Genomic DNA, 24147 nt, shown 5'->3' with positions numbered 1-24147 from the left:
GCTGGAGCTAATGAGACCGTGCTACACAGGTTGCAGATGGTCCAGCATGCCGCCGCCCGCCTTGTCCTGGGCAGGCCCAGGCAATCATCGGCCTCGGCCGCACTCCGTGCCCTCCATTGGCTTCCTATCCATAAGCGCCTATTATTCAAAATCATGATCATTACTTTTAGAGCTTATCACGCACAAGGACCTAGATATCTCTCCAAAAACTTCAAACGGCATCTCCCAACTCAGAATCTGAGATCCTCCCACCTTATCCTGCTAGTTGTTCCAAAATTTAGACTAGCGACCAAAGGTGGAAAATCCATCGTAGTGTTAGGCTTCAGAGCCTGGAACAAACTTCCTCCCGCGCTTCGTCAAATTCCATCAGAATCTCTTTTTAGGAAAGCCTTAAAGACCTGGGTTTTTATGCTCACTGATACTGCCTGTACGGCTTTGGTGTAAGGGTTATCTGCTGAGAACTGTTCCAGCGTACCCACCTTGTTCTATTCTGGGGTGTCTCACAGCGCCAAGATGCGCCGTGGAGTGATAGAATGCGCTATACAAAAGCAATTTTACATTACATTACATTACTTATTTTATGAGTAAGAAAAGATCAAGGGGTTCTTAAATGAGTAATAAATTATATAATCACCCTTGAAAATAGATTTAAACAGAAGAATAGAGGAGTTGATGTATATTTATCAGATGATTGGCAAAAGCTTTCATAAACAATTTAGGGCCATATTCACAAGGAGATATCACTGAATCAACTGCACTTTAGTGCAGCCAAAGTCAAGAAAAATGAACCTATTCACAAGCAGGTGTTAACAGCCCACAGCACCTGTTTGCCCATGATAGCAGCCGCAAAAAACATTGCCCGCGAGGACCCACGCAACTATCGCTAATGAGATGAAGAGTAGGCATTCCTGTGCCAAAAACCGCAACATCACCACACCACTATATTCACAAGGACCAGACAGAACAGCAATAAGAGCACAAAACAGGTGATAAGGTATGTTAGCAGCAGGATATTAACACCTGCTCTGACCCGGTGTAAAGTGGCACCATAAAAGGGAGCACAGCCCAGAGCCACACGTGAAGAACAACAGATGCCACCAGGCAACTGAACATGCTGCACGGACACCCAAGAGGGCCACAACACCCACCAACTCCACACCTGGGCCAGCAACACTGCCTCAGGGCCCACCCCAACCCCGGACCAAGAAAATGCACACCAACACCATGAATCCCAAAACAAATATTTTGCCTGATGTCGCACAAGCAGGAAAATCAACATACATGCATGGCAAGAAAATGGAGATTCAGTCATACAGCAATGCAATCACCAACACAAAACACCATACAAACAAAAGCCAAAACAACCATATGGATGAGCCCTAGTGGGTCCTCCCTGGACAATCCGCAGGACACAGCCTGGAAGACTAAATCCAAGAGAAGAAGGTGTGCCATGATCCCAACAAAGGAAAGAGAGGGAGAGAGACTGAGTGAGATTACACAAGCAGCGCAGGGCCTTGCAGGGCACCTGGCTCTGCATGCCAACATGTGTGTGTGTATTGCCATCTGTACACCATGAGCCCAAGGCCATGTCCCAATCTTAGCACCAAAGCCACATCACATTCCGAAAACGCAAGTAGTCGTCAGACAAACAACAGGGATGAACGCCCCATTGTTCCAATTCAGGAGGCAGGAGGACACCTGCACCTCTGACCTTGGTCCAGATTGCACCTAGAACACCCTGAGAGAGATGCCATGGCAGTTGGGGATGACTCCCACACCACGCATTGTGCATAATAACTGTCTGACTTATCCACACCCCACATAGAGAAGCCCCTGCCTGAGGAACCCCCGCATGGGATGCCTTTGACACTCACGGAAACAGGAACCCATTCGGCCCAATGTTGCACACACATTCGAATCATTGCCCAAAGCTGTGGCATATCCTCCACACAACTTCCGCAGTTCAGAAGAGTACAGGTTCTATGAGACTCACCAAGGTAATGGCAGGCCATATCGGGCACATGCACAACCACCGTCATGTGGAACAATACTGTGCACTTATGCTGCATTTACTGGGCAAAGTGCCACTGGCAGTGCTGCAGATCACTTACCGGCTCAGCTTCCGCATTGTCGACATCACCTGCGTCGAACCCTGTTTCCACTGCGGAAAATGCACATTCGAGTGTCCATGGAAGACTGCCTATCCAACACAACCGTAGATGAATTGCACTATGACTTGTGTCTGCTCTCCCTGTTGGTTCACGAACAGGAGTGTAAACGAGACAGCCGTGCATGGGATGCCTTGACATACTGCATATGTATTGGCAGTTGTGCATGGGAGATTGCAAAATTCATCGTGTGCAGTGACCACATCGAGGCTCTCCCCTATTAGGCTGTGTTGCAGATTGGTGAAACGGCGTGGGCTGAGCACACCTGCCCGGGCCAGTTAATGGATTGGCTCACCCTGGTGTTCCTTGAACACGCCAACGACATACTATTGGAACACAATGCACATGAAGCTGCACGGGCATTCATGGACGAGTAACTCCGTACCTGCAGCCACATCCGATTGTTACCCACAGAACATGTCCCAACAACTTTTTGCATCATGGGGATTGCTAACATATCCCACCACAACAGTGGACACATCTGCCATCATCCGGACTCTGGATGCATGTGCGTGGAACAATGCGTGTGTAGACACACCTGTGCAGGGTGATGCAGGTCCATGCTCAGGGCAACACAGGGTCGTTTTGCAATGTTGCCAATTCAGACACACTGTTGGAGAGCACACACATGGCAATCTAGCACAACATGTGAACCTGTTGGGCCTTTTCACATGATCACTGTCAGCACAGCAGACAATTGGGCCACTTCGGTGGCAGAGCACTATGCAGATACCATGGCAGTGAGTCATGCCTCCTTACATGGAGCAATGGGCAGACGCCAAACAACACATGACTCATCCAGCAAGGCAAGGTGGGGTGGGGCGTTGCCATCCGTGATGATAGTTGTCCATTTTAGCACCAACATTTTCATAACCTTGACATGTACCCATGCTGCGTGTAAGTGTCTCAAGCATGTCCCTGCCTGTTGTGGTTGTTGCCTCGTCCGCACTGACACACACATGCCAATAAAGTCTTTGCTACCACACTGGGGTCTAACGGTGAGGTGTGTTGATTAGATTGTACACATGTGTGCCACAATAAGCATCGTCCCTACACAGGGAGGCACTGACTGACGCATGTGCAATGGGGTGTGTCCCTTTTGCAAGCTCAACCTCTGTGAGCCAGACATTGTTTTGGGATAGGTGCTGGCGGACATGTGCACTTACGTGACTTCAGGAATGTGAGTATGGTGTCCAACCTCTAACCATGTGGAGCAATGTCATATATCATAACAGAATGTGTCCACACAGATGTGTTTAAGTAGGTATGCTTCATGAAGTTCTGTTGTCACATGTGATGTAGGACACCCCTCTAGGCCTCCACCAATTTGGTCACTCCTACACACAGCCCTACTCAACCCATGGATGTGGGCCTACGTTGGGGGGTCGTGAGATTGTTGTTGATAAGCAATGGGGACACAGCTAGTACTCACCTTCACAGGCAGCCAATTTGCCATGTGTCTCAGGGATACACATGCGCATAGATGTCATTTACCCAGGTGTACCTTCATGTGCAATCATTGTCCCTACATCCAGCCATACTACCATACGTGAGTGAACATAATAATGACATATCTGTGTGATTTAGAATGTTTTATTTATATTCAGGTGATTGACGCAGTTGGAGCTCTACATGGCCATCCACCCCAACATTACATGGTAGCCCAGTGGTGGGCCAACCAGAGACCTTTGGGGATTATGAAGTGATTAGGAGGTGGGAGAGTGCAGTACGCAGCAGGATTGCTGTGTAATTGGCCAGCAGTGATGAAATGGGAGTCCGTGTCGGGGTCCGGTTGAATGTCCCTGAGTGTTCTTGGGGTCAGAAGGAGGTATGTCCTGGGACATGATGCATAGGTCATAACCAGGCAGGGACAGGGCATATGGCGGTGATGGATGCTACTGCCTCCTTCCTATCACAGTTATTCCCAATGTTAGAATTGGGGGTCTCTGGTTGGCACAGGTATGCACTTGTGACAAACAGGGACCCTCTCCTCTAGTCAGGGCAAGGGAACTACCCCTTAAGAATATAACCCCTGCTCACCCTTTAGGTTGCGTGGCCGCGAGCAGTCAAGGCTAATCCTCAGGGCGCTAAGTCAGTTAAGCATTTATGACCAGATACAAAAAAATCACAGACCCACCACAAATGGACACCAGGCGTAAGTTTTGTATCAAAAATACGTAGGCTTTATGTAAAAATAGATTTCATGTGCAGGCTTACTTACAAGGCCATGCAACGTTGCTAAAATGAGGCCACCAGATTAGATAATGCAAAAGTTCTTTAGCAATAAGGTAAACTGTGGGTCTTGCGCTTTTCGCGCTGGTGATGCGACTCGGTTCTACGTGTAGACCAGCAAGAAAAACAAACGTTGCGGACCCTGGATCCGATGCGAACTCGCGATCGAGTTTGCGGGTTATAGTACCTTGTTGTGGTGATTGTTCGAGGCGTTCAGTGGCGGCCAGGTGAGGGCGGGCCCGGGACGGGGCCGGCGGTTCTCCGCGTAGGTGTCCTGCTGGATGTTGCCTCGAGGGGGGAAGCCAACTGGCGGGACAAAAGGAGAGGTGCGGGCGGTCCGGGGCGGTGCACAGCTCACAGGCGAGGTGTCCGTCAGGCCAACGAGGTCTACTGCTTCTTGTACCCTGGAGGATGCTGGCGTACCTTCGGGTCGACGGGAGCTGACTCGAGCAAAGCGGGGCTGGCGCGGCACAGGGCTCAGTACTCAACGTACCGAGAGGCATTGGGCGTGCGGCGCGGCCCGGCGAAGGTCAAGGCTCCGGAGCGGGGCGGCGGTGTACGTTTTCAAAGCACGCGCCATCCAGCTCACTTTAGCACTCGCAGGGAATTCCTGCGGGAGGGGTGAGATGCGCCCAGCACGTTCCGAGCAAGCGAGATGAATGAGATGCAGGTGGCCCCAGACAGCGTAGAGAGAGCGACTCAGATTGAGCGGGGCTCTCAGAAGGCAGTGGTGGCCAGGCATGAGTCCTTTACGGCCTGCGGAGGGGGCGAGGCACAATTACAGGCACAACTCTGGCAAAGGGGTAAATCTCAGCGAGACAGCAGTCGATGAGCGAAAGTAGCATGAGCCCAATGGTCCTGGGGCCCAGTTCATGGGGCAAGATCGATATCAAGCCCTTGGAGATCGTTTCAGGCACAAGTCTTCAAAGTCCTTTCTGGTCTTTTCCTCTCCTTTCTTCAGCAAGGCACCAACTGCAGGCCAGTCCCTTGGGTCAGGGACAGTCTTCCTCCTTCTGCTTCTCCTGGTCCTTCTAGTTGCGCAGAGGTTTGTTGTGGTCAAAACAGGATCTAATGTTTAGGAGCAGGGCTCCTACTTTTATACACAGTTTCTTTTGTCTATACAGGCCAGGGGGCCTGAGCCTGGTTCAGCCCGGTTTTGGATCACTTTGTTGTTGACACTCTTACGGTTGCTTTCAGGTTGCAGGGCAGGGCAGGGACATCAGACGCTCCACAGGAGGTGGAGCCAGCATTGTGGTGGCAGAGCACAGCCCTATTCAGAGTCAAGGGGCACTCCTCCCACCTATCCTGGGGGTAATCCCCCTATTCACCACCTGGCAGCCCAGACTGTCCCCTGGAATCCCCCAGCCCTGTCACTCACAGAAACCAGACAACACATACACATCCTAGCAGAGGCGGGCTGAAATAGTCAGGCAAGCAAATGCTAACTTTCTAAAAGTAGCATTTGCAAACACAGGATATTAAAATAAAGTTTATTAAAAGAAGTCTTTTATTATTCTGAGTTCAGGCATACTAAACTTGACTTTCTTCCATGTTCCCTGAGCCTACTGGGATTATAGAGTGTAATAATTCCAGCAGCCCATTCTGGCCTATGAGAACAGGTAGCCTTACAATAGTGAAAAACAAAAATGGCTGTAATTCACTATTAGGACATGCCACACACATCAGGGCTTGTCCTACCTTATGCTTACAATGCACCGTGTCCTTGGGCCTACCGTAGGGGTGACTCACATGAAGTAAAGGGAAGGTTTAGAGGATGGCAAGTGTGTACACTTGCCCAGCCAGCATGACAGTACCAGACTGCACACAGGTTCTGCAATGGCAGACCTCAGGCACATTTTAAAAGGCTGCTTCTGTGGTTGGCGCAACCAGCGCTGCAGGCCCACTAGCAGCATTGGTATTTACAAGCCCTGGCACTCCTGATGCACTTTACTGGGGACTGAGAGTAAAGCCAAAAAGACAATCATGGAAATCAAATATATGTATACTTTTCATAGGGAGCACTTGCACTGTGGCACTGATTGGCAGTGGCACAGTGCCCTGAGCAGCTAATACCAGCAAAACATCTGAGGCACATCAGCAAAAAGTGGAAGGGAGACTCACGCCAAGGTGCCAGGTCTAACACCCATCCCCTTCTTACTCCTGTGATATGGGTTCCATGTCCCGTGTCTCTGGTATGTGTGGCGGGGTGATGGTTGCATCACTGTGTGCCACTGACACAACAGACTGCGAAGGCGATGGGGCAGCATCGCTGTGTGCCACGGCCACATCAGGGGTCGGAGCTGTGTGTGTTGATGTTCCCACTGCAGTCATCTGGGAATGGCTCTGTGGCAGCAATGGCAAGAAGAAGTACTGCAGGGCATTGAAGTTTCCAGATACTATTCGCTGGTGTCCAGCCGTGGCAGACATACTTCCAGTCTGCATCTGTTCCATGGTCTCCATTAACCTCCGCATCTGTGCCAACTCTGTTCTGTAATCGCTGGTGCTTGTCTGACCAGACAGTTCTTGTATTCGATTCATGGCCCCAGCGAGGTCAGCCAAGGGACTGCATGTTGTCCCAGATGGGACTCAGACTCCCACATATGTCATTGAGTTTGGCTGCCACAAGTTCAAAACCCACCCACAGCAGTTTAGCCAACTCCACCTGGCAACCCCACACACATTGTTGGAACTCCATACATTTGTCGCTAGTGCTGGGAGACAGCTGTGGTGGTGTGTGTTTCCTGCTGTGTGGTCTGTGCAGGTGGTGGGCTAACCTCAGGGAGCTGGCCTGCCTTGCTCCTTGGGATGGGGTGCCGAGGTTGTCCATTATCCGTTGGAGGGTGTCTTGACATATGTGCAGGTTGGCCTCTTTATCATCAATGATGTGAAGTGTGGTGTGCCCTGCAGGAGGTGTTGTTTGTCCCTCTGCAATGTGAAAGGGGAGATGCAGGTTAATAGAGTTACACATGTATGTTGAGGATTTGCAGATGTTTACATTCAGACTGCATGCCAATGTACATTGTCACTGTTTTGGTGGAGCTGGCTATTTGCTGGCAGTCAGTGGGTTTTTTGACTACATAACTGATGTGTGGTAGTACCCATGCATTCAACACACAGTTTCAGGCAATGCCAGATGTGAGTGAACAGTTACTACGCAGGTGCGGGACCTGTTGTGAGCCATGTCCTATGGTGTTGGTGTTGCACTTTGTACCTCTTTGCCATCATTGCTGATGTTCTGTGATTGCTATTTGTGTGTGCTGCATTGTGGGGGAGTTGCCTCTGCAGCTCTGATTTCATGCAGTCTGGTCCCTTTGAGGCGGAGTGCCTTTGAAATGTGTGCTTTTCAGGGCCGGATTTGTTATTGACTTGGGTCATATGTGCTCTCGGACAGATGTTGTGGCCTGGTGCATGATTTGTCTGCTGCGTGTATTGTAGGGCATGGGTTGTGTGTGCATGTGGACCTGTCAGAGTGTGACCTGCTCCTTTATGGATGTGATCCGCACTGGGCTGCTGCCATGCTATCAGGAATGCAATATTACTAGCATAGTCATTGTGGGTCACAAAGCTGCTGCTTTGCTGGATTCAGCACATGTCGGTTGTGATATTGGTGACACTCCAACAGCATTGACGTTGGTGCCGATGGCCTGTCATATTTCGGTTTGGGTTGCCAGTGCCACAGTGGAGGTGCCGAACAGTTGTTGATGGTATTCTCTCACCTCAGTGACAATGATCCGGTCTTCCTGCGGACTGAACCATGTCTTCCTCTTCCTCTTGTCTTTGCCCTTCCCCGAACACAGGGTTCCTGGCAGTACCTCATTGGGCCTTGTGGAGTTCAGCTTGTCCTCTGCACTCAGTCCGGGTGCATCCATGTTGCAGCGCAGTTTGAATTGATCTTTTAAAGTGCATGTTCCCGCCAGACGCGTGGGATTTGCAGTCCTGTAGCTGGTTTTCTCTGATTTTTGTACAGCGATTGGCCTAATCGCATGTTTATTTGCATTTGCGTTTCGCATTTTTGCAGCGTGGTGTTGATTTTCACATTGACATTTGATGCTTTATCTGGTGACTATCGCAAGCTTCCGCCTTTTTGTGAATTCCACATTGACACAGGGTTATTTTTACGCCATAAGCTTTCGATGTTGAAAGTTGTGTTACGCTACTCTAACGGTACTTATCAAACGTTTTTGTGAATATCCCCTTAAATGTTGTGAATCAAAATTAGGTGCGGACATGAAAGAAGCATCACTCCCAATTCACTGTCGCAATTCTATGCATCATTGTTTTCCGATTGCATTTGCAGTCGGAAGCCATTGAATAGTATTGTCACCTCAATGTAGGTGAAAACAGCTTTGAAAAGGAAAAGCTGTCCCTGGGGGAAAGTGTCCCCCTTGGGAATCATGTGGAGCGGCCTTGGAGTGGGTAGAGAGTGGTCCAGTTTACCAGTGAGTGTCTTCCTAAATGGGAAACCTTTTTTTTTTTTAATGCAGCACCTCTTCATTAAGGGACAAGAGTTTTTTTTCCATTTGGGAATGTGAAAGGGGTGATTATGGTCTGTAGTCCCTTCCTGGCCTTCATCTCTTGCTTTAGTAGCCAATAACTTGGGGTGGCAAAGAGAGGCCGGCTAATTTACATTTCTTAGGCAGGTGTTTTGGCAACACATGTGCGAAAGGAATTTTTTTGATGTGACCAATTAGTACATAGGTTGCATTGCAATGTGCAAATAATTTAGTGAGCATTTTGCACTTGCCCTATTTACTAAGAGAAACAGAACATAGGGCACCAGTCCCATAATGCTGAAGTAATTCAAAACTCAAATACTATACTTCACACACTTCATACTCCCAATCTTGGACCTATTTTATTCTAGTTATTAAATCTAAAGCCTTGTGCCTTTCTCTTACGCAAAAACCTTGGCATAACTCCAGTTTGCATCTGAAACTTTTGCATTAAAAAAATAGTCTAAATGCATTAGGGTCTACCCACGCTTCCCATTCTGTACAGCAAAGGTTGCAGTCATTGGACAGTTCTTGAACAAATTAGACTTTTGCAATATCCCATCTAGTTTACTTAATACAGTATGCTACTTCAAAAGATACGAAGTTGCATAAATTAGGCCCATAATATTTTACTCAGAATTTTGGCCAAACAGGCTGAACTAATTTGCCTATTTTAATTTATTTAAGCAACACCGGCCGTTCTCAGTCTTCAGCATTGCCCATGCTTTAATTTCTCTTCATTTCTACAGAGATTCGGTTACTTCCTTAGGCAGGTCTTTCTGGAAAAACATATTTGTTCACACTATTTCTGAATGTCCTCCTCTTATTACTATTTAGCCCTGAATTCGTTTTAGTTACTCATTCAGTAAACTGACCAAGCCTTTCAAATAGGCAAGTTTTAGAGCTGTGGCAACTGGGTCTGACTAAAATATGCAGATGTTTTAAAAAAAGAAATCTAAAACGGAATATCTGTTAGCTATGCATCACCCTTCTCTTATATTTTTTTTGTGCTGGTACATCAAACCGAACTTGACGGTCATCTCAGCAGCAAACCTGTAAGCAATCATGAACACTTCAGAAAAAATACAATATATGATGTAGGATGCACTAGGTTGTAACAAGAAATTAATGACTAGGCTATTTATTGCAATGGAGCCGCAGTCCATGTGCCTTTTTGAGGGAGAAGAACCCGAGGTGATTTGTAATAGTCATATAATATATGACCAGAGACACTTACCTTCGTCATTCTTATTCAGCTCAATCAATTATTTTAAACGAGTAGTGATGTAAATTTCTACTTAAGGTGTATTTGACGAACGAATATGTCTGTAATAATAAATTGCATGGGAGCAGTTTACAAGGAAACAATGAGGGTCCATATATTATTGTTACTGATATTTTATTACGACAGCTAATCTGAAAGGAAAAAGTACGTTTGCCTCTTAGCTGGTCAGGGTTGTTGCTATGATGGTGTAATGCTTCCATATCCGTCTTCTTATACTTCACCACCTTATGTTCTTTGCTGCTGCTGGACCATCTATTAGGATGACCAGATTCCTCCCTACACTAGCCTGTGATCAGTCATCGAGCTCCGCCAGGCAAGACGAAATGCTGGTGCAGTGGCCTAGGGACCCCCACACACTCTATCAGCTGAAGCGGGGGCTGCCACTAAGCCCATGGGCTGGTGAACTGGCCCCACTTAAAAGGTAATGTGTTTTTTGTGGGTCTCTTCTGCTTGCAAGTCTGTTGGCAAAATACATATAAATAAAATGGCTAAAAATATCAGAAAAAGGGTGGATGTGCGAAAGGATGGATGCACATATGAAATGAAAGATGGATGGTTGGATGGATGAATGGAAAAGTATGGCTAAAGCGGTTAGTAGGGCAGTGTTGAGAAAGATGAAGGGGTGGATGAAAGGGGGAATGGATTGGCAGATGACAGGATAATGAAAAGTTGAAAGGAACCTTTTTAAGCAGGATTGAATTTGCACACCGCACGCTCCATGTGATTAGAGGTATATTTCAAGTGGCGGTATTTTAATTGTCTGGCTACTCCCTTGTGCTGGTGCTGCTGTGACCCTACCAACTTGTGCATAACAAGCAAATACCCACCCTCCTCTGTTAACCCACAGGAACCAGTGGGTTTAATATGTATGGGCACGGCGTCAAGTCAAGGATGATAGTCTAATGTTATTGTCATCAATTATGCAGCGTCATTGCTTGCATAGGCTTGTCTACATCTGGCATCGCTCCCCGATCCCAGAACACCCTCTGGACCTTGCCTGGGACTACCTGCCTACTCGTCTGCCAGTTTGTGGAGAACACTTGAGACATCACACACATATTGGCCCTTACTCTTAAAGGTGAACTTTTTGCTTTTCGTAAACTATAACTGTAGTTTTACGTGTAGAGACTGTCTTACCTTTTATGGGAGGAGTTCTCTGCAGACGTAAAGAAGCTCCACACTCCACTCATAGCTTACACATAGCACAAATAGAGAAAACTTACAACACAAGTGTAAGTTTCCCTTCCTGAATAAGGCTCGGAATCTTTAGATAGCAGTACTACTTCCTTCCATAAAACAACACCCTTCACTGTACTCTGCTATCCAAAATGTCTACATTGTAATTTAAGCCAATTTAGCAATCCAAAACATATCTTCAGTATTTTTCATGATTTTTAACAAAGGTAGTTCTTCTTTCTGGAAATATGTAAGTCACCTGTTGTCTTGCTTAGTTACATTTACTTATTCCCATATCTCGATGTAACCCTTGTTTTTCTCTGGTTATACGTAAGTATCAGTGTGATCTATAAATGCCTAATAATAATTTAAGAGATGCAATTCTTCATTACCTAATCCACAGTTAATGTCAATTGGAACCAATGACTGCGTACAAGAAGGGAAGCAGGAAATCCAGAGCAAACTTTCATTTTGTGTCTGCTAAACGGCATGCTAGCATATGATACTGTAAGAAAGAGTCCATTTTGTATGGCCACCCCCTCCCCATACTTTTTGCGACAATGCTGATGTTATGACTCTGATAGGGCACAGATTTCTGCTGCACAGACCCTAGTGATTGGTGCAATCTCCCTAAAACTATTATGTGTGAATTGGCAATCCCAAATGACAAGGACCTTACCTCCCTTATAAGTCCTTAGTATATGTTACCAGTGGTACCCAGGGCATGGGTTGTAAAACGGCCCCCAGGGCTTGTAGTGCTGTTTCTGCCACCCTAAGTAACACAAATAAATTACTGACAGCAGACCTGCCATGACAGACTGCAGTAGCAGTGTAAACTGTTTGAACTAGACGTTACCCTCACTATGTGTGGCACATTCAGTACATTATCTCTGATATAAGCCAGTCACCCTTAACCTCCTGACGCCCAGGAGGAAGAGTGAGTTATTTCTAAGGTGAGGGCATGTAAGTGCAAGCTTATATGACACTTGTTTTTCCAGGCCCTTTTGACAGATTTATCCACAAACTTTTTGCCTTTTGTCTCTTATTTTTCTGACTGTGTTGTAATTGGCTACAGGACTCTGGGCACTTTACCACTGCTGAATAGTGCTAAAGTGCATATGCTCTCTGTATACATTGTGACCTTTGACCCTGCCTGCAGGTAGGTCATCCCGCAGCCATCACATGGTCCTCCTACGACGCTGTCAGGCTGTCCCTGCTGTTGCCTTGCTCCTGCCACCTGCCTCGCGCTGAGTGAGTCCCCCCTGGCCTCTCTCCGGTAACCAGTACCTCTCCTTCGTTGCTCTGTTGTTTGGCCAGTTCCTTTGAACCCCTTCCCCCGTTTTTGCTTTCTGTACCCCCCTCCACCGTTCTGCATTGTCCTCCCTTCACTGGTGCCTGCTTCCATTCCCTTTGCAGTCCGCCGTATTTTTCACCTTCCGTGCCCCCCTCCCCTTGTTTTGATTCCGCGCCCCCCCATTTGCTTTGTGCCCCCTCACTGTTGCCTGTTTTTTCCCTTCATATTGTACTTTATTTCACCATTTACCGCCGTCTTGCCTTGTAACCCCCTTTCCCCCGTTTTTGACTTCTGGGTCTCTTCTGTGTACCTTTTCCTGCTACTGCGTCCCTGCAGCCCCGCCCCTCCGCTGTCCCATTTGCCACCCCGCTCCCGCCTCCCAGCTGCTCCTCCTTCCCACAGCCCCTCTTATGGAGGCCGCGCAGCGGCCACGTCAAAGGCACGCCTAAGGCAAGTCCGTCTGCACCCATCCACGCCTGAACCGCGCCCAGTGCCAGAACCCCTGGCCCCCGACGTAGCCAGGCTACCCGACTGAGGTACGACTCTGCTGCCCTCAACACACTCAACACCGGATGACCGCCCGCCTGCTACCAAGCCACCCCAAAGCAAACCCACGGACACTTCACCTGTCAAGCCTGCAATTTCACCTGCCTCCGAACCTGCAGATCAGCCACCGGACCCAACATCAACAACAACCACCTCAAGTGCATCCTCCTAAACACCCGCTCCATCCACAAGCACGCCGTCAAGCTCTGGGACCTCCTCGACACTACAGCACCAGACGTCGCCTTCCTCACGGAACAGCCCCCAACATCGCCATAGCCATCCCGGACGGCTACAAGATCACCCGGAAGGACCGCACCAACCAAACCGGAGGTGGAATCGCCATCATGTACAGGAACACCATCAGCGTCACAACAAACAAAGAAGGCACACTCTCCGCCGCCGAACACCTACACTTCAAGATTCACACCGACCACAAGACCACACTCAGAAGAACCCTCATCTACCCACCCCCGGGCCCGCGCACACAATTCAGCGAAACCATCGCTGACTTCATCAACCCGCACGCCCTGGCCTCACCAGAATACATCCTCCTAGGGGATTTGAACTTCCACCTGGAGAAAAACAACGACAACGACACCACCACCCTGCCAGACAACCTCGCCAACCTCGGACTCAAACAACTGGTGAACACCCCCACCCACCTCGCTGGCCACACCCTCGACCCCATCTTCTCCACCAGCAGCCGCGTCTTCTTCAGCCACTCCACCGGACTACACTGGACCGAATACAGATGCTTCAACTTCACCTTCAAAAAGACTACATCCCACCACCGCAGGCAACAAATCCCCCGCATATACTGAAGCAAAATCACCACAGACCAGCTCCTCTCATCAGCCAGAACCCGCCCACCAACACCATGGACATTAACGACTCAGCACACAACCTTGCACAATGGATCACCAATTGCGCCGACGACCTCGCTCCACTGAAGAACCCCTTAGGCAAGACCGGCAACAGGAAAACCACATGGTTCACAGACGCCCTCAAAGACTCAAAGAAATCCTGCCGAACCCTCAAAAAAATCTGGCGCCATGAACGGACAACAGAAAACATGACAGCCCTCAAGAACGCCACCCGCGAACACCACCAACTGATCTGCACCACCAAAAGGACATCATTCAAAGAACGACTAGACAACAACACCCACAACAGCAAGGAACTCTTCAGCATCATCAAAGAGCTCGACAACCCCAACGCCAGCAACAACGACATCACACCGCCACAAGACCTCTGCAACTCCCTCGCCACGTTCTTTCACCTCAAGATCGCAGATATACACGTCAGCTTCGGACCCCAGACTCCGCCTCCGGTTACCGAACCAACGATCCCCACCACCATCCTCAGCGCCTGGACCCTCATCAGCACTGAAGACACCACCCACGTCATGAACACCATCCACTCTGGCTCCCCCTCTGACCCATGCCCCCATCATATCTTCAACAAAGCCGACATCATCATCGCACCCCACCTCCGGAACGTCATAAACAACTCCTTCACGTCAGCCACCTTCCCGGAGAGCTGGAAGCACACAGAAATCAACGCCCTGCTGAAAAAACCCACAGCAGACCCCAAAGACCTCAAAAACTTCCGCCCCATCTCTCCTCTTCCCTTCCAGGCCAAAGTCATCAAGAAGACCGTCAATAAATAACTGACTACATTCCTCGAGGCAAACAACTCGCTCGACCCATCCCAGTCAGGATTCCGAGCCAATCACAGCACCGAGAACGCCCTCATCGCAACCACCGACGACATCCGGACCCTCATGGACAACGGAGAAACACCCGCGCTCATCCTCCGTGACCTCTCAGCAGCCTTTGACACCGTATGCCATCACACCCTAATAACCCGCCTCTTCAACACTGGGTTCCAAGGAAAGGCCCTGGACTGGATCACCTCATTCCTCTCCGACAGAACCCAGAGAGTCCGCCTCCCTCCCTTCCGATCAGCAGCCACCGAGATCATCTGCGGCGTACCCTAAGGCTCCTCGCTCAGCCCAACCCTCTTTAATATCTACATGAGCCCCCTTGTCGCCATCGCACACAAACACAATATCAACATTATCTCCTACGCCGATGACATCCCTTGCCACAGCTACATATCCGCCCACCTGAGAAACCTGCACTGTCTCTCCGTCAGCAAGAGGATCACGTTCAGGCTCCTCACCCACGCACACAAAGCACTCCACGACATGGGCCCTGAATACCTCAACAACCGTCTCTCGTACTACACTCCCGCCCGTCAGCTCTGCTCCACCAGCCTTGCCCTCACCACCATCCCATGGATTCGCAGAACCACCACCGGAGGAAGATCGTTCTCCTACCTGGTGGCCAAAACACGGAACTCCCTCCCCGCACACCTACGACTGACCCAGGACCATCTCACCTTCAGGAAACACCTCAAGACCTGGCTTTTCGAGCAGTAGCGACATCCCCCTCCCCCTCAGCGCCTTGAGACCCCAATGGGTGAGTAGTGTGCTCTATAAATGTACTGCTTGATTGATTGATTGATTGACAATGATTGGTTATCCATGATTGGCATATTTGATTTACTGGTAAATCCCTAGTAAAGTGCACAATGTGTGCCAGGGCCTGTAAATCAAATGCTAGTAGTGGGCTTGCAGCAGTAGTTGTGCGACCCACATGAGTAACCCTGCAAATGTGTATCAGACCTATCACTTAGCGACTGCGTGCACAGTTTGTAAATGCCATGTTGTCCCTGCAAGCACACCCACTTGCCGGGCCCAAACTTTCACTTTTCTTACATGTAAGGCACCCCTATGGTAGGCACAAGGGGCCCAGATGGGCAGGGTGCAGTGTATGTTAAAGGTAAGACATGTACTGGAGTGGGTGAAATGTCCTGTTAATGAAATACTATGTGTTTCCTTGCCTCTACCTCCTGCTTTTTTTATGCTGTGCTGGATTTTGTTTTTTCTGGCTTAGATTCTTTGGGCACTTTGCCACTGCTGATTAGTGTAAAAGTACAAGTGCTCCCTGTGTAAATTGTTGTTACAATTGGTTCTCCTTGATTGGCATATTTGATTTACTGGTAAGCCCCTAGTAAAGTGCATTGACGTGTGCCAGGGCCTGTAAATCCAATGCTACTAGTGGGCCTGTAGCGACTCACATGACTAGCTCTGAAAAGGTAAATCAGACCTGCCACTGCAGTGTCTGTGCGCAGTTGTTAACTGCAATGTCGAATTGGCAAGTGCACCCAATTGCTAGGCCCTAACCTTCCCTTTTCATACTTGTAAGACACCCCTATGGTAGGGCCAAGGTACCCCACTGGGTAGGGTGCAGTGTCTGTGAAAAGGAGGACATGTGCAGGTGTGTGTGACATGTCCTGATAGTGAAATATTGCCAATTTCGTTTTTCACTATTGAATGACAGTCTTGCCCATAGGATAGAATGGGAAATGCTTTGTAACATCTCACAAGCATGAATTCCCATTGGAACAAGAAGGACAAATACGGTTTAGGCTTTCTGAACTCAGAATTTAATAACACATCTTTAAAGTAAAGATGCTTTTTAAATTATATGTTTGTAAATGCCACTTTTAGAAAGTATGAAAAATAGAGGAGTTAGGCCCAAAGGACGAGGATTAGGCAGGGCCATCTTACTATATGAAAAAAGATAAAATTAGCCTGTACCTCAACTTATTTAAAAGTATTCACAGTTTCTGGATAATGGCCAAACACATTTCTTTAAGTTTGTACCTGGATTTTATCACTTCTCACTTTTCGATTTTTCAATAAATCATTTCTTTATGAAAAAGAGAATTGTCTAATTCTTTACACATTTCATATATAAACGTTTGACAAAACATTTCAAATCCACATAAATGATAAAACATACTGTACATAATACATCACAATTCACATTCTTATACAAAAAGACTGAAACAAACAAGAAATAAAAGCAGCCAATATCTTTCTTCACCATTTACGGTGGATAAATCGATGATAGTAGAATTATTGTCTATAACTAGTATCCGTAGTTGCACAGGGAAGTTGTTTAAAATTCAAATGAATAGAAATTATTTCTAAAAAAGCAAAAAATGAAATTTTAAATCATTGTTCCTCCGTACTTCATTGTTGTGCTGACGTGTTTCGAATCCTGGGAGTTCAATGTCAGGATTCTCATCAGGGCTTTTTGATTTTCTGCACAGGATGTAAAACAAAAAACAATTTTTAAAGGGGCTTCATTCTTTTCTACCATAATTTTACTAGCACTTCATTCCATTTTCAGGTGTACCTGAAATATACGATTCTTTCTTTCTGATAAGATTTGTCAATGGCTGTATCATGAGTATTCCCTAGCTTTGAATTTATCTGTTAACAAGCAGAAGTTTATATCAGTGATAGTCATAAAGGACCCCTCAACAGTAGTCTAGCAGCTTTTATTTTGATGTTTCCTCCCTTTTAGGATGGCTTATTATTCATATGTGTGATTATTCAATCATGTATCCGTTTTCCATATATCACGCCTTGTTTATAGAGCGGTATCTTCCTAGCGTGTTCCAATCGCTAATGTGTTTCCATCCCAGCGTTATGTTTATCTACGGGGGAAAAGGGCTTTATTTATTTTGTATTCCCTCGAAACATTGTTTCTTAATCTAATTGTTACAAAAAGTCCAACGCGTACCTCATTGAGCCATGCTCGTGAGTCACGCCGCTACTGTTCATGCGTTCTGGATCTCTTACTCAGGTTTTCTAAAATGCAACAAGAGATTCATGTTGACTGATCTCATTATTCAAGCACGTACTTTTCTATCTGAATCTTTGTAGTCTCGCGCTTACCTCAGGTTCAATTCGGTTTTAGCTGCACTTCGTGTCGGATTAACGGGTACCATTATTTGTGGCAAACATTTTTGAGGAGGGGCCTAACATCTTATAATATTTGGATGAATTCTAGGACATGTGGTCTTGTTCTTAATGACCAATTCGGGAAGCATCTTTCAATAAGTCGAATATGGTGCATTGTGGACATCAAACATACACTGACTCGATCATATTATTCAGTTAGATCATGGTGTTCAACCTCCTACAGCAGTCTTCATTCAGTCGACCACAATGGTATGTTCTAAACTATAAATCCATTACACTTTAGTTAAGTCTGTCATAATATTCAATCCTGTTAAAGCTCTATTAAACTTCAGGATTAAATATGTCTCTTTCTGAAGTATTGCTTTTTCAGTACCAAATGGGCGTTTGGCTGCTTTAATGGCATTGGAATTCATTTTCTCCATGGGATTTCTCATTACAATGTTCAACCATTGGGGAGGTGACCACCTTCTTTTTTATTCTGGATCTATGTAGTGTAATCCTAGTATTCACCTGTTGGTTTGTCTATCCCCTATATAGATTTTCATACTAGGAAATACTATGGCGTAAACAACATTTCTGGTCTTACAATTAGTAAAGCCCGAATGCTTCCATTTTACACCATTATGGTTAGTGTACCTTCTATTGTATTGTTGCAGGCCACACAATTGCCACACTAGTGATAACAAATCACTTTTTGGTTTTGGTAATGAAATGTCTGCGCACACTATTTGCCGGCCTTTGCTTTGTTTTTTTTTCATCACAAATATTGGTTTTGGAAAAGGGCATTCAAGATTCTAAGAGGTGCCAATTTTTGAGTATGATTTGCCTGCATTTATTTGTGTCAGGTCCAAACATTGTCACACATACTAGCCGATCAAGTTCTTTTTTCTCTTTCACTTGGAGAAGACTTTACCGAGGTGTAAACCGAGCTCTTTTTACCAAGTGCTTTAATAATTTTTTGGTTTTGGAGTAGCTTCTTTCAGTCATTTCTTAGCAGAAATTAGCTGCATGTTCTTCAAACTCCCTGATGTCAGTGCAATTTCTTCTAATCCGTAAGAGTTGCCCATACGGGAGGTTCTCCTTCAGACTTTTAATAAGTAGACATTTTCTTGGTTAACCATTCTGTGTGCCTCTGCCTGTTTGAGTATTGACTGTCTGGTTTTGGAGTGACTGGGCCTGGGCATGTGTATTCACCGTAGACAGCCACTGAGGGGTTTTGAGGTGTGCTTGGCCCTTCCTGGATGACTCTGAGCTGCATGGACCTTGGCTGAATTTAGAGTAGTGGGAGGAGATTTCTCTGCACCTGAATTTGGCCTTGCTCCCTGGCCCCCTTGCACAATGCTGTCTCCATCCCCATGGTCATACTGCACCAGTGAGGATGGAACTGGTTTGGACTGGGCTCAGAGACCCTTGAAAAAGAGAACATAGGCATTTTGGGTCGAAGTATTAGATCTGAAACCCCTGAACTTAAGAATACTTTTGGAATCAAAAGGAACCATTGCCAAGTAGAAGAGCTGGAGAAACTGTTGGAGGAGTACTGCGCCTTTGCTGTGTGCTGTCTGGGGTTGGCCTGCAGTAGCTATTTCTGCCAAGGAAAGGACAAGGACTTTGCTGTGTGCTGTGTCCCCCTGATCTCCAAGGACTTGAGTAGACCGTGCCTTCCGTTCTAAAATCACAGGGACTCAAATACTTCACCCTCAGCTTCCCTGAACTTACTGGCTGGGAGTTCTGACCTGACAAGAGGTGCCTGTGACTGTGTTGGGCCTCTGGAGGTTGGGAGCTAGAAAAGCAACGCAACAACAGGAAAATCAAAGCATCGCTCTTCTTTTAGCTGTTTCTCTCAGTCATTATTGCTGTGCAAGAGGAATCTCCATACATCGCTGTGCTGCTGCCGGAACAGATGCAGGTGCCTGTCTCTACGGAAAGAACCAACGCTTCGAGGGATCGAGGCTGAAGAAACCGACACGGCGCCGCTCGAAGCCACTGCATTGATCACTGAATCATCCTTCATTTCCAAGAATCATATCTGGGCAGCAAGTTTTCCTGACACATCACACGCGGACCAGAGCGCTCTCGGAATCGACGCATCACATCACCCTACAGACCGGATTCGACATATCACTTCTTCTTATTGCAGGGTCTCAGGAACAGACTCATCTATTTGTTTTTTAACGCTTCCCATCTCTGCAGCTTGTGAATTGTTGCGCAATTACAGGTACTTTGAGAGAAATCACGCATTCATCGTTTTCTATGGACTACTTTGTTTGAAAACCTTTTTAAAGTCATATTCGTATTACATGTATGTTGGATTTTTGTTGTTTTGGTCTTATTGAATTAGATAAAGATACTTTCCTTAACTGGTGTGGTGACCAGTTGTGGTGTTATCACTGTATTACTCTGTGTTTGGAGTACACATACTTTACACATTGCCTTTGGTTTAAGTCTGTCTGTTTAAGCCAAGCTACACAGGGGGTGAGCAGGGATTATATAAAGTATGCATCGCCCTTACCCTAACTAGAAGCAAGGGTCCCTATTTGGACAAAGGTACCTACCTCTGTCAACTAGAGACCCCTAATTTCTTACACTGTGTATTTGATATTTCACTATTGAAAGGCTGTCTGTCCAATAGGCTGATCATTGCACTGTAACATTTTCACATGTGTAACTTGCAATAGGGACAAGATAGGAAAATAGTGTTTAGGCTCTCTGATTTTAGAATCTCTTAACGCACCTTTTTGTGAAAGTGGCTTTTAAATTATATGTTTGAAAATGCCACTTTTAGAAAGCATTCTCTTTCTTTACCTTTCTGTGTGCCTCTGGCTGTTTGTGTTTTCAGCATCTGATGTTTGAGTGACAGGAGCTGGGATGTGCATTCACTCTGGAAAGTCACTGGGGAGGTTAAGGAATGTCCTGTCTTGCCTGGATGACTAATCACAGGGCTGAAAAGACCCCTTCTGCATTCAGACTGGTGGGAGGAGTTTCGTATGCACCTGAATAGGCTGTGTCTTCTTTTTCACAATGCTTTATCTGCCCCCTGTGGTCATGCTGTACCAGGGAGGTTAGGACTGGTATGGACTGCGTTCAGGGACTCTTACAGTTTTTGTGCAGGAAGACACAACTTCCTGCACAAAAACAATAAGTGAAGAAATTTTTCTCCTACAATGTATGCTGTGCATTGTTGCGTATATTTTAAGAAACAAATGAGGAGAAATGAAAAAAATTGTATGGCAGATTTACAAGGTTTGTGCGCCACCATTACGCCACTTTTTGTGCCGTACTGGTTGCGCATGTGTCTCATCCTTATTTGCAAGGAGAAAAAAGTTACCCTGCATAACTTTTCCTTTCCTTCTAAATAAGGCCCCTTCATACGCCACTCTTTACGTATATATATTACATCATTCATGACATGGTTAGTGACATCACTGATGACATGTCATATGCCATCACTTATTACATCACTGATGACATCATCCCGTGAATGAGGTTTGGTTTGTTATTTAAATTTGTATTATATATATAGCAATCTGCATTGAAGAATGACTGGATATAAAAAATCTGGATAAAGGATTTAGTAGCAGTGTGATTGTTTACTTGAATAATGTATAGTGTCTCATTAAATATTTTGGATAATGACTAAACTGTGTGAATATCTGTATTACTTTGTCAATTGTTCAATAAACTGCTGCACCAGTTGACTTCTACCTACATGAAAATCTATATTACTTACTTATTAGTTAACTGAGTACTCGTATGGGAGAGTGAATGTGTGTGTGGGTCCCTGGGGGGGTGACTGCCCAAAGATGTGTGAATAGTTGATTCAGTAGGTTTATGACGTTAAGACTACATGTGATAACAATTGTTTGGGTGTGTTAATATCTTTATGGGTATGGTAATGAGCAAATATTTCTCTCAATGCCACATGGACAATAGAGTACAAAAATAAAAGCCACTGTGTGTGACATTTGTTGTATATAAAGAAGTATACATATAACTAAGTGATTGCATCTGTAAATGTATGGACAACTGTATACTTCTAATACTGATTTTATAACACTAACTATGAGTTACTATCTAAGTGCTGTTTGTATAAGTATTAGGGGTAGTGCTTTAGGGTTTAGGGTAGTGTAGTGGTGTTTGTGTACTGGACGGGTTGTGCTAAGGATAGATTTAGTGTTTAAGGTAGTGCATTGGTCTTTGTGTAAAGTAGGGGGTTGTGTTGGTGGTAGATTTAGCGTTTAAGTTAGTACAATGGTGTTTGTGTTTTGTAGGGGGTCATGCTGAGTGTAGTGTTGTACAAGGTTTAGAATAGTGCAGTGGTGTTCGTCTACTGTATGGGATAGTGTTGTAGGGTTTAAAGAAGTGCAGTGGTGTTTATTTACTATAGAAGTGCATGCTGGGAGTAGTGTTTAAGGTTTAGGGTAGTGTAGTAGTGTTTGTGAAGTGAAGGGTTTGTGCTGGGGGTATGTATTAACATTACACTATGACCACTCAAAGTACAATTATCCCTACTAACCACCCAAAAGGGTGAAATTATCAGCAGAATGCTAGGAAAACGTTTATCAATAATAAATTCTTCTAATAAGTACATTTCAAATCATTACTTGCAGTGTCCCACAATTGATATTACCTCAACAGTAAGTCTCCCCAACTTTCATTTAAGGTGGATAAACATGCTTCATGTGACAGACCCATAGGCTACCGCTGCGGCTTTCACATGCTTCAACACCCGACACATACTCAGCAAAACCTTCAAATATACCCACCCCCCGAATCAAGGAAGACCATCAACCAAGCACTCATCACCAGCAGGCTGGACTATGGGGACGCCCTCAATACCGGAATCAAAAAATGTCTACTCCATAAACTTCAGACTGTCCAGAACACCGCAGCCAGACTCATCCTCAGCATCCCACAACAAGACCACATTACCCACCATAAACGAGCACTCTACATGCTCTTGTCGAAAAATGAGTGACCTTCAAGTTGCTCACACACACCTATAAAGCCCTTCACAACACCGGACTCCAATACCTCAATCTCCTTCTACACCCCCAAAAGAAACCTCCACTCTGCTGACCAGGCCTTGGCCGAAATTCTCTGTATCCACAGAACCAGACAGGAGGTACACCCTTCTCCTACATCATGACCAAGACCTGAAATGCACTCCTCCTCAGCATCAGATGAACCCCCACACTGAAAGCATTCAGGACGACCCATACGACCTGGCTTTTTGAATCACCAAAGCTGCACAAATCCCCCTCATATACTCCCCCAGCGCCTGTAAATCCTCACAGGTGAGTACTGCGCTCTATACATCCCTAATTGATTAATTGACACTCCACCACAGTGTGTGTTTGAGTGTTATCAACAGGCCCTGCCATTCATTTGCCTGTCTGTAACTCTTAAGGGTAGTGAAATGAGCAGTACTACCTTCTTTAATATACACAGAACACTATATGCATATTGCATAGAAGTTTGAAGCACTCCATAACCTAAAGCCTGGCTCACTGCAAGACGTTATGCTTACTGACTGAATGATTACATTAATATAAGTAAAGACACTGAGTGAATTCTTAATTGGTTGATTTTTACTTTAGTGAATGAATTACTACATGGTACTGAAAAACCTATTTTGAAATTGCAACAACTGTCACACTGTGTTTGCTAGAGTATATAGATATTGACTCGGGAATTGTAGGCCTAAAGCACAAGTGTGAAGCTGGTTACACCATAAATGCATAATGCCTAGTAGTTGGAAGCAGTGCATACCCTAAAGCCTGGTTTACTGCAAGAGTGTACGTAGTTGTGTACCTGCAAACACATCAACAAACCAAATCATTCTCTCTCAATTTTGCCAAATGGACACTGATTCACAGTGTGATTCTAGACAAATACCAGTAACCTTTGCAGTGTATAAAAAAAGATTAAAAATATTAGATAAACAAATGTATTAAAACTCGCAGTAATAGAATTAAATAAATTAATAGTCTGATATAAATTAGAATACTTAAAGTTTAATAGATAGTATCTCTGGCATTGGATCAAAGGAAAATATGGGTTTAGGGTAATGAAGAATAATAAAAAAAGTTGTACAAACAAAGGGTAGTTAC

The sequence above is a fragment of the Lissotriton vulgaris genome, chromosome 4_1 (genome assembly GCF_964263255.1).
Source record: "Lissotriton vulgaris chromosome 4_1, aLisVul1.2, whole genome shotgun sequence".
Taxonomy (NCBI): Eukaryota; Metazoa; Chordata; class Amphibia; order Caudata; family Salamandridae; genus Lissotriton; species Lissotriton vulgaris.
The sequence above is the reverse complement of the archived record's forward strand: the minus strand, read 5'-3'. Positions refer to the sequence as shown.